General features: G+C 47.9%; 1 long non-coding RNA gene across 1 annotated transcript in view; it reads right to left on the minus strand.

The window, feature by feature from the left end:
* LOC106039767 (uncharacterized) overlaps positions 1-10,493 on the minus strand; it is a 29,892-nt gene extending 19,399 nt beyond the window's left edge. The window contains exon 1 of the long non-coding RNA XR_001209465.3: positions 10,399-10,493. This is a non-coding gene — a long non-coding RNA (uncharacterized lncRNA). The remainder of the gene's footprint in view (positions 1-10,398) is intronic.
* Positions 10,494-10,824: the final 331 nt, after the last annotated feature.

The raw sequence follows: 10,824 nt of genomic DNA on the forward strand, positions 1-10,824 counted from the left end.
AGCAATGCAGCAGACCCCTAGCCCCAGTGCCTTACTGCTTTGTCCTCTCCCCAGGAAAATGGCATTTGCAGCCGTGCAGGGTGCCCCAGCTCCTGCAGAGGTGTCCTGAGCCTGGCTCTCTCCCTGCCTTGCTGCCCAGCACTGCTCTGCTCAGCCCTGCCGGTGCTCCCTCTGCTATTCTGCTCTGTGGCACGTAGTTTATTTTTCTGATGAAAGACAAAGCTCGATTTTATGTTTTTACACGAGTGTAGATGTTGGCTGACGGACTTTATCCATAGTAGTGAGGAAATTCAGACCCTCCGGCACTGGGTGAAATAACACAGTGCATGCAAACTCCATTTCATAATTGGAACCATTTGTTTGTGCAGCTCTGTGCAGGGGCACACGGGCACCAGGAATGTTTTCCTTCTCCCCAGGTTTGTTTCATGGAGCTCCAGAACCAGAGGCTGAAAGAATTTAGCAGAGTTCACGACCTCCGAAGCCAAGCAAACCCAGCGGTTCAGGAATTTGTGTGCACTGCATCGATCCACACCGTACAGGCCTTGCACCTTTCAACTCTTTGTTCAAAGAACAGTTTAATTCTCCATTTAGCTGAATCAGATCCCCTGGTCAGAGCAGCACTGTTTGGAGCAGCTCACTGATAACAAATCTGGGCATCAGATGCAGAACTGGGTGCTTTGGATCATGTTCATGCCCAACACTGTGTGCCCAATTTGTGGCCTGCCAAATTCTGAGAAATCTGAAAAAAAAATCAGCTGTATCTTACAGCAATGCCATTTCCCCACTCCTGGCTTCAGTTCTTAGAAGCCACCATTAACAATGAAATTTTTGTTATGAGAGTGAACCAAATGAGACCAGGATGCTTCAGGGGGTCCTCTGAAGCCGAAGTGGCGACCCTCAGCAGCGCCGACACACGGCTCCTCCAGGGTCCCCCAGCTCCCAAACCCAGGAGACACCCCCTGATTTCCTACAGTCAGGGCTCTCATCGCTGCAGCCTGGTGCTCTTCGCACCCCAGTCTCATCCAACGGGCAGCACAAGGTTATTTGCTGCCGCACAAGGCAACACACTTGCATGTTTCAAACCTGGCAGGCAGCTTCGGATCGTATGGTCTGACCTGCTGTAGTGGAGAGGCTACAGAACCGCGCTTGCTCTCTGCAATATGGAGCCCACACATACAAACACAAATATTTAGATAAACGATGGCTGTTTTCCAAGCACAGTATTTCTTCTCTAGCCACACCATCATTCCGAACACCGGGACACCGCTGCGCCGTGGCATTTTGGGGAGCAGGGCACAGCAGAGGGGGGGGGACGACAGCAGCCGAGCCAGCAGCTCCCCACGGCATCCCCCAATGCTGTAAGTGAAAACACAAACAAAGCAAAAGGTTGTTCTGCTTCTCAGCCTCTGAGACCATATGGAGCTGAGACATGATTGCATTATTTCTACTGTACTGCAGCAGAACGAAACAGAAAGCTGTAATAAACTACTCTCAGTATGTCCCTTAGCACAGTGCACAGAGCAAAAAAAAAAGAAAAAGAAAGAAAAAAACAGCTAAAAAGAAGTGTGCTTAAGGAACCCATGCTTCTGAAGGTGAGCTGTACTCTGAAAGCAAAGGCTCTGGAGCTCCAAGTCATACAGATTTCACAAGGTTAGATGATGAAATTTCTATGTGCTTTCTTCTCTCCACTCCCTCCCCTTCTGGGATAATTAGATTTGTGCCTGGCCAGTTATGGAGTATGATGGTTTTTTAGTATGGGCAGGCACTGGAAAGCTATTTATAGAGAAGAACACAAAATGAATTTGTACAGGATTGGTGTAAACAGGGTGCTCCAGTGGGCCCAGATACAGCCGATGGATAGCACAGATGCTGTTCTTACTCCCCAACGCAGAGGGGTCAGTGCCAGAAGCAAAAAGAGGAAAATCATGAAATCGCTGTAATTTACTTCTGCATACTACTAGAATGTATAGGACCCATGAAAAACAGATGATTTAGCTAATAGTTCAACTCTTGCACCTGCTGAATGGGCAATATCAGACTAGAGAAGCAATTAAAATCTTGAGACAGATACAAAGCCAGAGACGATTCTTCCAAACTTCAGTATTACTTTGCATCAGCCACAAACGCTCATGCCAAAGTACCAGAATGAATCTTAAACTCACAGATGCCTCCACATGAAACAGCTTTAAACTCATCTTTCCCCATCCTCTCCACTCAGAAAAAAAACCCCAACATTCAGATCAAGAGAAATGTCATTGCCAAAGCCAGTCACAGGAAGGGATGCCTCAGTACACGGGATACAGGAGCCAGCTAACAATTCCAAGTCCTCCTCCAAGAAAGCAAGCTGCTTGCAAACAGATTTGCACGTAGCGTGTGTGCAGGGCCGGGGGGGGGTGGGAATATCTGTGAGATTACTCATTCAGGAGACATTCAAAGTTAACCATTTCGCTATGTTCCGCAGCAGTGCAAAGCCACCCAGCTCTTTCTCGGAGGCTGGATGTGGTGGAACCGCCAGGACCACGGTGCCTGAGCTCACTGGCCCTGCTCAGCACCAGGACCCTCGGCTCCACCGCAGGGCTCACCCACCCAAACCAGCCACAGGGATCAGCTGCAGCAGACAAGGAGACAATCGTGTGTGCACGCTGTCCTCCCGCATGGGGTGCGGGCGTGGGCACCACAAGCCATGCAGTTTTGGTGCAAGCCCAGCACCCACAGGCTTCGAAGCGCCTGCCTGACTTCTCAGCCTGCCTGTACTAAGTCACTGTTCATGAGTGAAGAGGACATCGCTCCTGGGGACCCCCAGGAGGAAATCAGCTGAAAGTCAGCTCTGCTTGCTACAGCACCAGCTGTTCCTGCTGATGAGCCCTCAGAGGCCTCCATGGGCTGTAACACGAGCAGTACAGGATAAAACAGTTGTCCACCATCCCAGCAGGATTTAGCCCCATCCCCTGCGTCCCCACTGCCAATTAAACAGCTTCATGCCCGGGAAGCCCCCTGCAGCCCGTCCCGGCGAGCATGCTCCTGTTTGTGGCAGAGCCTCTGAAGTCCTTGGCCAACCTTCAGAGTGCCTGAGCACAGCAATCACAGCGGTGCAGCCTGGGCGAGTGGATCACCCTCCCGTCCCAGGGATGGAAGTTTATGAGGCTGTGGCCCACATCAGAGTTATTGTGCTGTGTTAAATTTATTGGTACTATCTCACCTCATTAAATACTTAAATAGACCTGACAAGACAGAAAAATGGGACTTTTTAAAAAAACGAACAGGAAGCTGGTGTTCACATGTTTTGAGTCACCTTTAAGGCAACAGCCTGCACTTCAGGGAAGGACGGGGCGCAGGAGCGAGCCATGGGATGTTTTACAGCCTGGCACTCACTGCCCAGAGAGCCCTGTCCCTAGAGGAAAGGCTCCAGCATTCGCTCCTGACAGCCCCCCAGAGCAGCCCACATCGTTTCTACCGAAAGGCTGGCACAAGGAAAGGCAGGACCCAGGGCACTGAACTCCTCGTGGTGTGAGCTGAGCCGTCCCCCTGCGCGCAGCCCACAGCAGCCTCTGCCAGCATCCAGCCCCGCATGCTGCAGCCCTACCAGGTGGCTACTCGAGACCTTCAGGGGGGATTATTTAAAGCCTCCATTTGTTCTGTACTCTTAACCTTCACTACAATTACCTGCCTGGTTTACTCCAGAGCCTTTTCTCTGCTTTGCTGGCACAGAGACGGGGTTGCTCAGAGCGCCCTGCTGCAGCCGTGGGCTGGGGCGGGCAGCAGGGAGCCTGCCGGTGCAGCAGCACATCCCTCCTGCTCCAAACAGACGTAGCACTGCACTTAATTTTGATTTAGTGGGACAGCTACAGTATAATGGCTGCAGGAGACCATTATCCTGTGACAATGTTCTGTTCCGTTGTTATTGCTTCATTAATTAAGTACCAATTGACTATTAATTGCAGGAGATATTTATTATGGGAGAGAATCAGTTACCAAGCAGTTAAAGGTCAATAAGAGGTTCAGCCCATCGGTTGGTATTTATCCACACTCTACACCTACACGCTGTGTTCAGAGAAATGTCTTTGGAAAGGAGTGCACACACAGGGGACAGCATCGTGCTGTGGCTGCTGCAGCCATCCCCAGGCTCATGTTTGAGCCCTCATGCTCTCCGAGAGCTTGGACGTCTGAAAATCAGGCCCTTAAACTGTGCGAATAGAGACTGCCAGATGAAAGGGGGCAGGTATTGACTAGTCATTATTTCATCACTTCAGGATTATTATACATAGGGAGGGAAAGATCACCACCGGCAGAAGCGGTAGATCTCCCCCCAGCCGCTCCTCCCTCAGGACACCCGCATTTACCTGGAAAGAATTACTGGGCCGACATGACGGGGCAGGAGCAGGGGCAGATTAAGTGACTTGCCCAAACCCTACAAAATCTGCAGCTGGAGGGAGTAATGAATTCAGAGTTGTGTTTCCCCAGACAGTGCTCAGCCCACCAGAGTCTCTTAAGAAAAAGATGCGCCTGAAATCTTGGAAGTGAATTGTCACAGAAGTATTTTTATTTGCCTTCGGAGACCCATCACTCACTCACGCAGACTTGTGCAGTATCCTTCCCGATTCCAGCAAGGCGCGTACAGGGGAAATGCCATAGTTCAGCAAGTTGTCTCCAATGAAGGCAGACAACATTGTCACAGACAAAACATCTCCGAATTTAAGTGACAAGCCATGCAAATTTCAGCTAATTGATATTGGGTCTCGTTTCCCTCTTTAGGTTGCTCTCAGCCTTTAAAATGTGCTTTAAAGTGACTCTAGGCTAATGTGCTTCAAACCTGAAAGGAGATTTGGTTAGGAATAGACTGCTTTTCCCACAGAAGAGCTCCACTCTTACAATGACAGAGATTATCTGAAGAGACCTTCGCTCTCATTTAACAAATTAAATGACTAGATTTTCAGGAGTTCAGCATCTGAAGTACTACACTGTTTTTGAAAAATCTGGCTGTAAATGTCATCACGCTGGGCCCTTTAGAAATATCTGACTGCAGTAATGGTTGGGAACTTTTGAAACCCAAATCCTCTGAGCTGTTGAAGTACTGACCCTAAATCGATCCTATTCAGAACCAGACACCCATCTTTGGATGTGAAATTTACTCTCTACCTTCATTTCTATTTCAAGTGAAGGCATTATAAAAGGAGGAAAATAATCAAAGGGCTGAGCATCCCTTCCCTCTTCATTTCCGATCCTGCAGTGCTGAGCACACCACACCCGACCAGCTCCAGCCTCAGCACCTTGCTTTTTCTTCCCGGGCTCTCCCCTGGCCCAGCACCACTCGTCCTTCCCCGGACAGCTCTAACGGAGGTGGACCGAGGCTGTTACACACTGTTTATTAACACTGCTGTCTTCCCTGCATAAATTCAGTGCACAGAAACAGATGGCATTTCTTTTAGCGAAGCCAAAGCTTCCCTAAGAATGAGCTAAGTAATCTTCATATGATTTTTCCCCCTTTCAGAAAGAAGGTGGAAGCAAGTCTGCAAGGAAATAAGGCACCTTGATTTAGCTCCTCTCCGGCTGCGCTACACCCCAGGAGCCCTGTCTGCTTAGTCAACTGACAAGAACAAGTCATTAGGGCCATCAGCACTGCAAAAGCAATACAGCTGCAGAGGGGAGAGCTGGAGTGTTATTACATCACACAGGATGTATGGATCACACAGGATCATAAGGATTACGATCCTTAATACTACACCAGCTCAGTCTGACTCGGGAACAGGTATTGCTGGCAGCAGAGAGGCCAGAAGCAAAATAAATAAATAAAAATCACAGGATAAAAGCAGAAGAGACCAGCCTGACAGATTCCAGCTAGAGTTGATAGCCTGGCTTCAAATTCTACACTTGCTGGGAAGGCAGCGAGGTCTTTCGGGCAGGGACAAGCTTCTGGCTGGAGGTGAAGATGCCTGGCACAGGAGCCTTGCCCCACCGCCTGCTGCCCCACTCCCTGCCCTGGGCAGGGGCAGACGGGGGCCAGGTGCTCCCTTTCCAGAAGCAAAACACAAAAACACGAGGCAGCAGCAACCCGAAACCCAAGCCCACCCTGGGTGCTGAAAATGCTTTCCTTCTTTGTTTCGCTACAGCTGCTGAACTTCCCGCTTGAAGCAGCTCAAGTTTCGGATTGCTCACTTCTGCCTTCTTGGAGTTTACTATTATTATCTCTTTATTTTGCAAACTTCTCACATGCCTGTAGCCCAGACCCAGGAAACAGCTGAACAAGGCAGCTGATGAGGCAGGGTACAAAGAAAATGCAGTCATTTAGGAGAGCGGAGGCCTCACATCTGTTCCTGGCTGTGCTGGCGACCTGATGGATAATCTCCGGCACGACACCTCCCTCGTGGTGCCTCACTTGCACCCTTGTAAAAGAGGCAGAGAACCGAAACACGGTGACACGTCGTGACAGCTCTATCGGCACCCTCCGTGCCACCAGCCCCAAGTGGTGCCAGGCACTGAGCAGCAAGGTGGAAGCAGAGATGGGCACCGGTACCCACAGGACATCACCAGCCAGCGGGGAGGAGGAGAGTGCCACGGCTCTCCCCCTGCAAGCACTGTGGCCATCACGGCACAGACCCTTCCCTTTCAGTGCTTTCACACCCACAAATTCCTCTTCGTGAGACTGAGTGCATGACACCACGCCACGATTACACCCAAGTGCACAAAGCCGGCTTTAAAGCCATAAATTTAATATGCAGAGAATGAATTCTTTAAAAAGTGCCCTAAAAAGCAGCTACACACCGCAGGAAAAAGGGGAGTTTCATGTATTGAACAATAATAGCAAGATATTATCAATGTAGGGCTCTGATTGTGCCATATAAAAAATAAAATACACACTGGTTAATCAAAGAACTACAGACACTTTTAAGTAATCCCAACTCTGGCTTTGCATACTCCATATACTGCCAGCAGCACTCCTGTCAACCACAAGAGACCATCATATACATCAAAAATTCTCCTTTAAATTTATTTTCTGTAAAGATTGGTCTTTTGAACTGCAGTGGTGGAAGCTTAAGGGTACAAAAATCTGTCTTTTTTGTCTCTCCCTCTCGTGGAGGATGCTGATCTGTGGGGAAAGTGCTGCCACAAGCTTCTGTGTCTTGTCAAGATACCCGTCCTTTTCATGGATCACTTCTCTTATCAGCCACTTGATTAAGACATTAAAAGAAAGAAGGTGAAGGAAGGTTGTGCAGCAGGGAAGAGGCAGCAAGAGGCTTCCTCCTCGGCGAAGGCTGTGTACAGCCGCCTGCTTTCCTGCACAGGGCCGGCAGATTCGGGAGCCGAAGCAGCGCCCAGGTCCCAGGGCTCACCCTGCCTGCAGAGGATGCTCCTCCTGCTGCTCCTCAGCAGCCCAGGGAGAAATCAAGCACAGCTGCACGTGATCTTTTGGGGAGCAGGATCCCTTGGTGGCCAGCACAGGCTGGGAAAAGCAGATCTGTGCCTTGGAGAAGCAGAAAACCCTCAAACAGGATGAGCTGAGAGGCAAAGCTGAGCGATCGCATCCAGACCCCAGGGAGATGCCCCAAGTCTCAGCACCAGCTGCGGGCAGGTGCCCTCTGCGTGGGGGTGGCATTTACCCGTGACTGCTAGATGGCTCCCTGGGCATCCATTTCTCATCGCTCCCTTCCTAGGAGGGAAATTCATTGCAAGGGTGGGTAAAGGCCAAGCGCAGGAAGGGACAGGCACCCTGGCTGAGAACAGGAGCCCCGTGCTCCTGCCTCAAGGGTCCGAGAGCTGCCTGAGGCCGAGCAGCCCCCACTGCCGGGGGGGGAGCAGCGGCTGCTTCCCCCATGGGACAGACCCGGGCTGTGCATGGGATGGTCATGTCCTTGGAAGGGAGCTATCGAACCGCATTTGCTACTCCGATTTCCACTGCACCTGCGGTGCCTTGCAGAAGTACGACTGCAACTGAATTAGCAGCTACAGTAATAAAATGGTTCTGGTGTATTGTAATGTCAAAGGAGGATTTACGGTTTTATAGGCTAAAAATGTCAAAAATAGTTATGGCCTTCAGGCAACAATATGGTTGGCTGGAAGTCCTGGGGTTTTGAGGGATTGGGGCTCAGATGTGTGAACTCCTATCGGAGATAAAAGTGGAACATCACTGCCTCAACTTCCCTGAAACTCTGCTTTATATTCAGTATCTTTACATTGTCAAAGAACTGCATAAAAGTTAAATTAAATACTTACACTTCCCCTGTGAGGCATCAAAGCATTACTTATTGTACGAGTGGGGAAACAAGAAAAAGAGGCACAGTCAAGACCAGAATCCAGAGGTGTGTTTAAGAACATGCACTAACACATACACATTGTAAACAGCTAGTGTAGATGAGGCTTTAATGTGCTGTAAAAAGCCTTAAGCACACTAAATAACTACTTGATCCCAGGGTGTGTTACCAAAAGCATTCTAAAAAAAAATATTTTAACTTTTTTGTGCAGAACATGTTTAGTCTGGACAGACAAAGAGATGAAGCAATTTTCTTTTACAATAACTTGAAGGTAAAAGAAAGATTGCAGAAACATCAGGCCTCCTGCCTGTTCAAAGCCACCCAGGCACCAATGAGAAAAACAAGCCAGCCAGGAAAGCAGCAATGGCTAGACCCGGGGGAAGTCCTTTCTGAAAAATTAACGTCCAGAGCCAAGGCAGGCTTTCTAGGTCAAAGTGTAGGGCTAGTATTAGGCAACATCCAGCAGCAACACCCAGAGCAAACTACCACAGTCCAACCATGAATTAGACCACAGAAAATGAAGTCTGTAACACTCCCTTGTTTTTCAGCTCCCAGTGGAAGGTGCGGGAGAAGATTAAGAAGTTGGTTCAGTTTATTAAAATCTAAGATCAAATTCCCAGTAGATGATCCAGACTCCCTAGTGTAACAAGTGCATTAAGGGGGAGAGAAAGCACATCCTGACAAATGTATTTACAGCCTTTAATAATTCATACTTGCATATGCAGCCCCCAATAGAGAGCAGTCCCTCGGAAATCACAAGCCTTTCTGATTGCACAGATTCAGCTAATGTCTTCATAAAAGGTTCTCAACCAGACCTTTTCTCAGTATCAACTGCAGCAAAGAAAAACTAATAGCTCCAGCTGGTACTCATTGAAAAGTCACTTAATATTTCACCATGCAAGGAGCTATGCTTAATGCGACACATTGTTTTTCCCTAAGCAGTTGGAAAACCCCTTGACATCATATTAATAATGTCAAGTTTTATTGGCTCTCTGATTTGAAATGATATTAAACTTTTCAGACTGTCTCAGCTGAAGTAGGAAGCTGTTAAGATGTGGACAGTTTGGATAACTGGAAAAATAATAGGTCTTGTCAGATATTTCTTCAAGACTGTGGAGGAATGATGTGGAAAAAAAAAAACACACACCAAGGAATGAGGCATTTATCCTTTATGCTAGCTTCATAGGAAACGTGCTTTCTGTGTACGAATACTGAATCTGCAAGGAAGATGCCTAATCTTTGACCATGATAATACAAGCCATTTGCATAGCAGTTGTAACACAAGCAAAAGTTGTGTGTATTGAAGAAAACACCTTTGCTTTTAAGCTTTACAACTGATACAAAATAAGCTGAGAAGTAGGTTATATACAGCAGTAGATCAACAAGCCTACCAGTGCTGCAGTCCACTGAGCACAAGAATTTCCCTTCTGGCCTCAGATACACATGCACCGCTGCTGGAATGTCCTGTTATACACCTTATATGCATGCAATTTATTTATGCAATCTCATTCCCTAACATGAACTTACACTGAATTACTTTCTGTGTATGTAGCTGTATGTGGGAAAAGTCAATTAAGTTTATGAAAAACTAGAAACTCATGTATTATTCTCATATGCATGCTTTCCACTTTTCTGCTGTCAAACAACTCTTCATTACCAGCTTATTCTGGACCATTGGCTTAAAGAAATCCAGTTTTGACAACCATATACTGCTCGATACATCTAAAGGATGATATTTTAAATTGCACCTTTTGTTTTGCATGACATGAAATGGTCATACTGTGACTCAGCTTATCCAGAGGTTGAGGCAACCCCTCCCTGGGTTCAGTGTATAGCTCTGGAGCTGATGGAATTTACTTTGCTCCATTAAGACAGCACATAACTTGTTATTGCTGCCCTGCGCCAAACAGCAAGTGCATCCACTCTGAACAGCGTCTATGAATTTAGGCTGTACACATGCCCAGTAAGCTTACTTAGGGTATAAATTGTTCTTAGACCATACAGGTAAGCCTGCTCTTCCAAAAGCAAGTTCCCAAATCCCTTCAGTAAGGCCCAGGTTACATTCAGAACTGGTTCCACTACAAAGACCAAGTAGCAATATCAGCTTGTCCCTTTTGCCAAGTGGATATATCTGATCTTTAAAAGGACTTACTTGAAAAATACCACAATTATACTTTACCAATCCAGAAATTCCTTCTGCTTTTCAGACATTTCCCCAATACCGCTCCACCTCAGCACCCCCTCTGCCTGTAGCTTGGTGAGTATCTCCTATTCACAGGGAGCTCCTTAAGTGGCTGCACCTCCCACACCCTCCCTATAACCAGCCCAGGTGTGCTTGGGCATCCCGCACACAGGAGCCCCAGCTCCCGAGGTGCCCCTTGTTTGGCTGCCCCCTGCCTGGAAATGCTCTGCAGTTAGCTATTTGAAAAGGCAACTTCGCCTTTTGATTCTTTCCCACAACTGTGTTCTAAATCTCCTTGTGATCATGGTTTTCTACTTTAACAGGTGAATAGACCTATTCTTGCTGACAGAATAGCCAAGAAGGAAACTCCAGCTCTCTTTGGGTAATTTATAGGAC

The sequence above is a fragment of the Anser cygnoides genome, chromosome 21 (assembly GCF_040182565.1).
Source record: "Anser cygnoides isolate HZ-2024a breed goose chromosome 21, Taihu_goose_T2T_genome, whole genome shotgun sequence".
Taxonomy (NCBI): domain Eukaryota; kingdom Metazoa; phylum Chordata; class Aves; order Anseriformes; family Anatidae; genus Anser; species Anser cygnoides.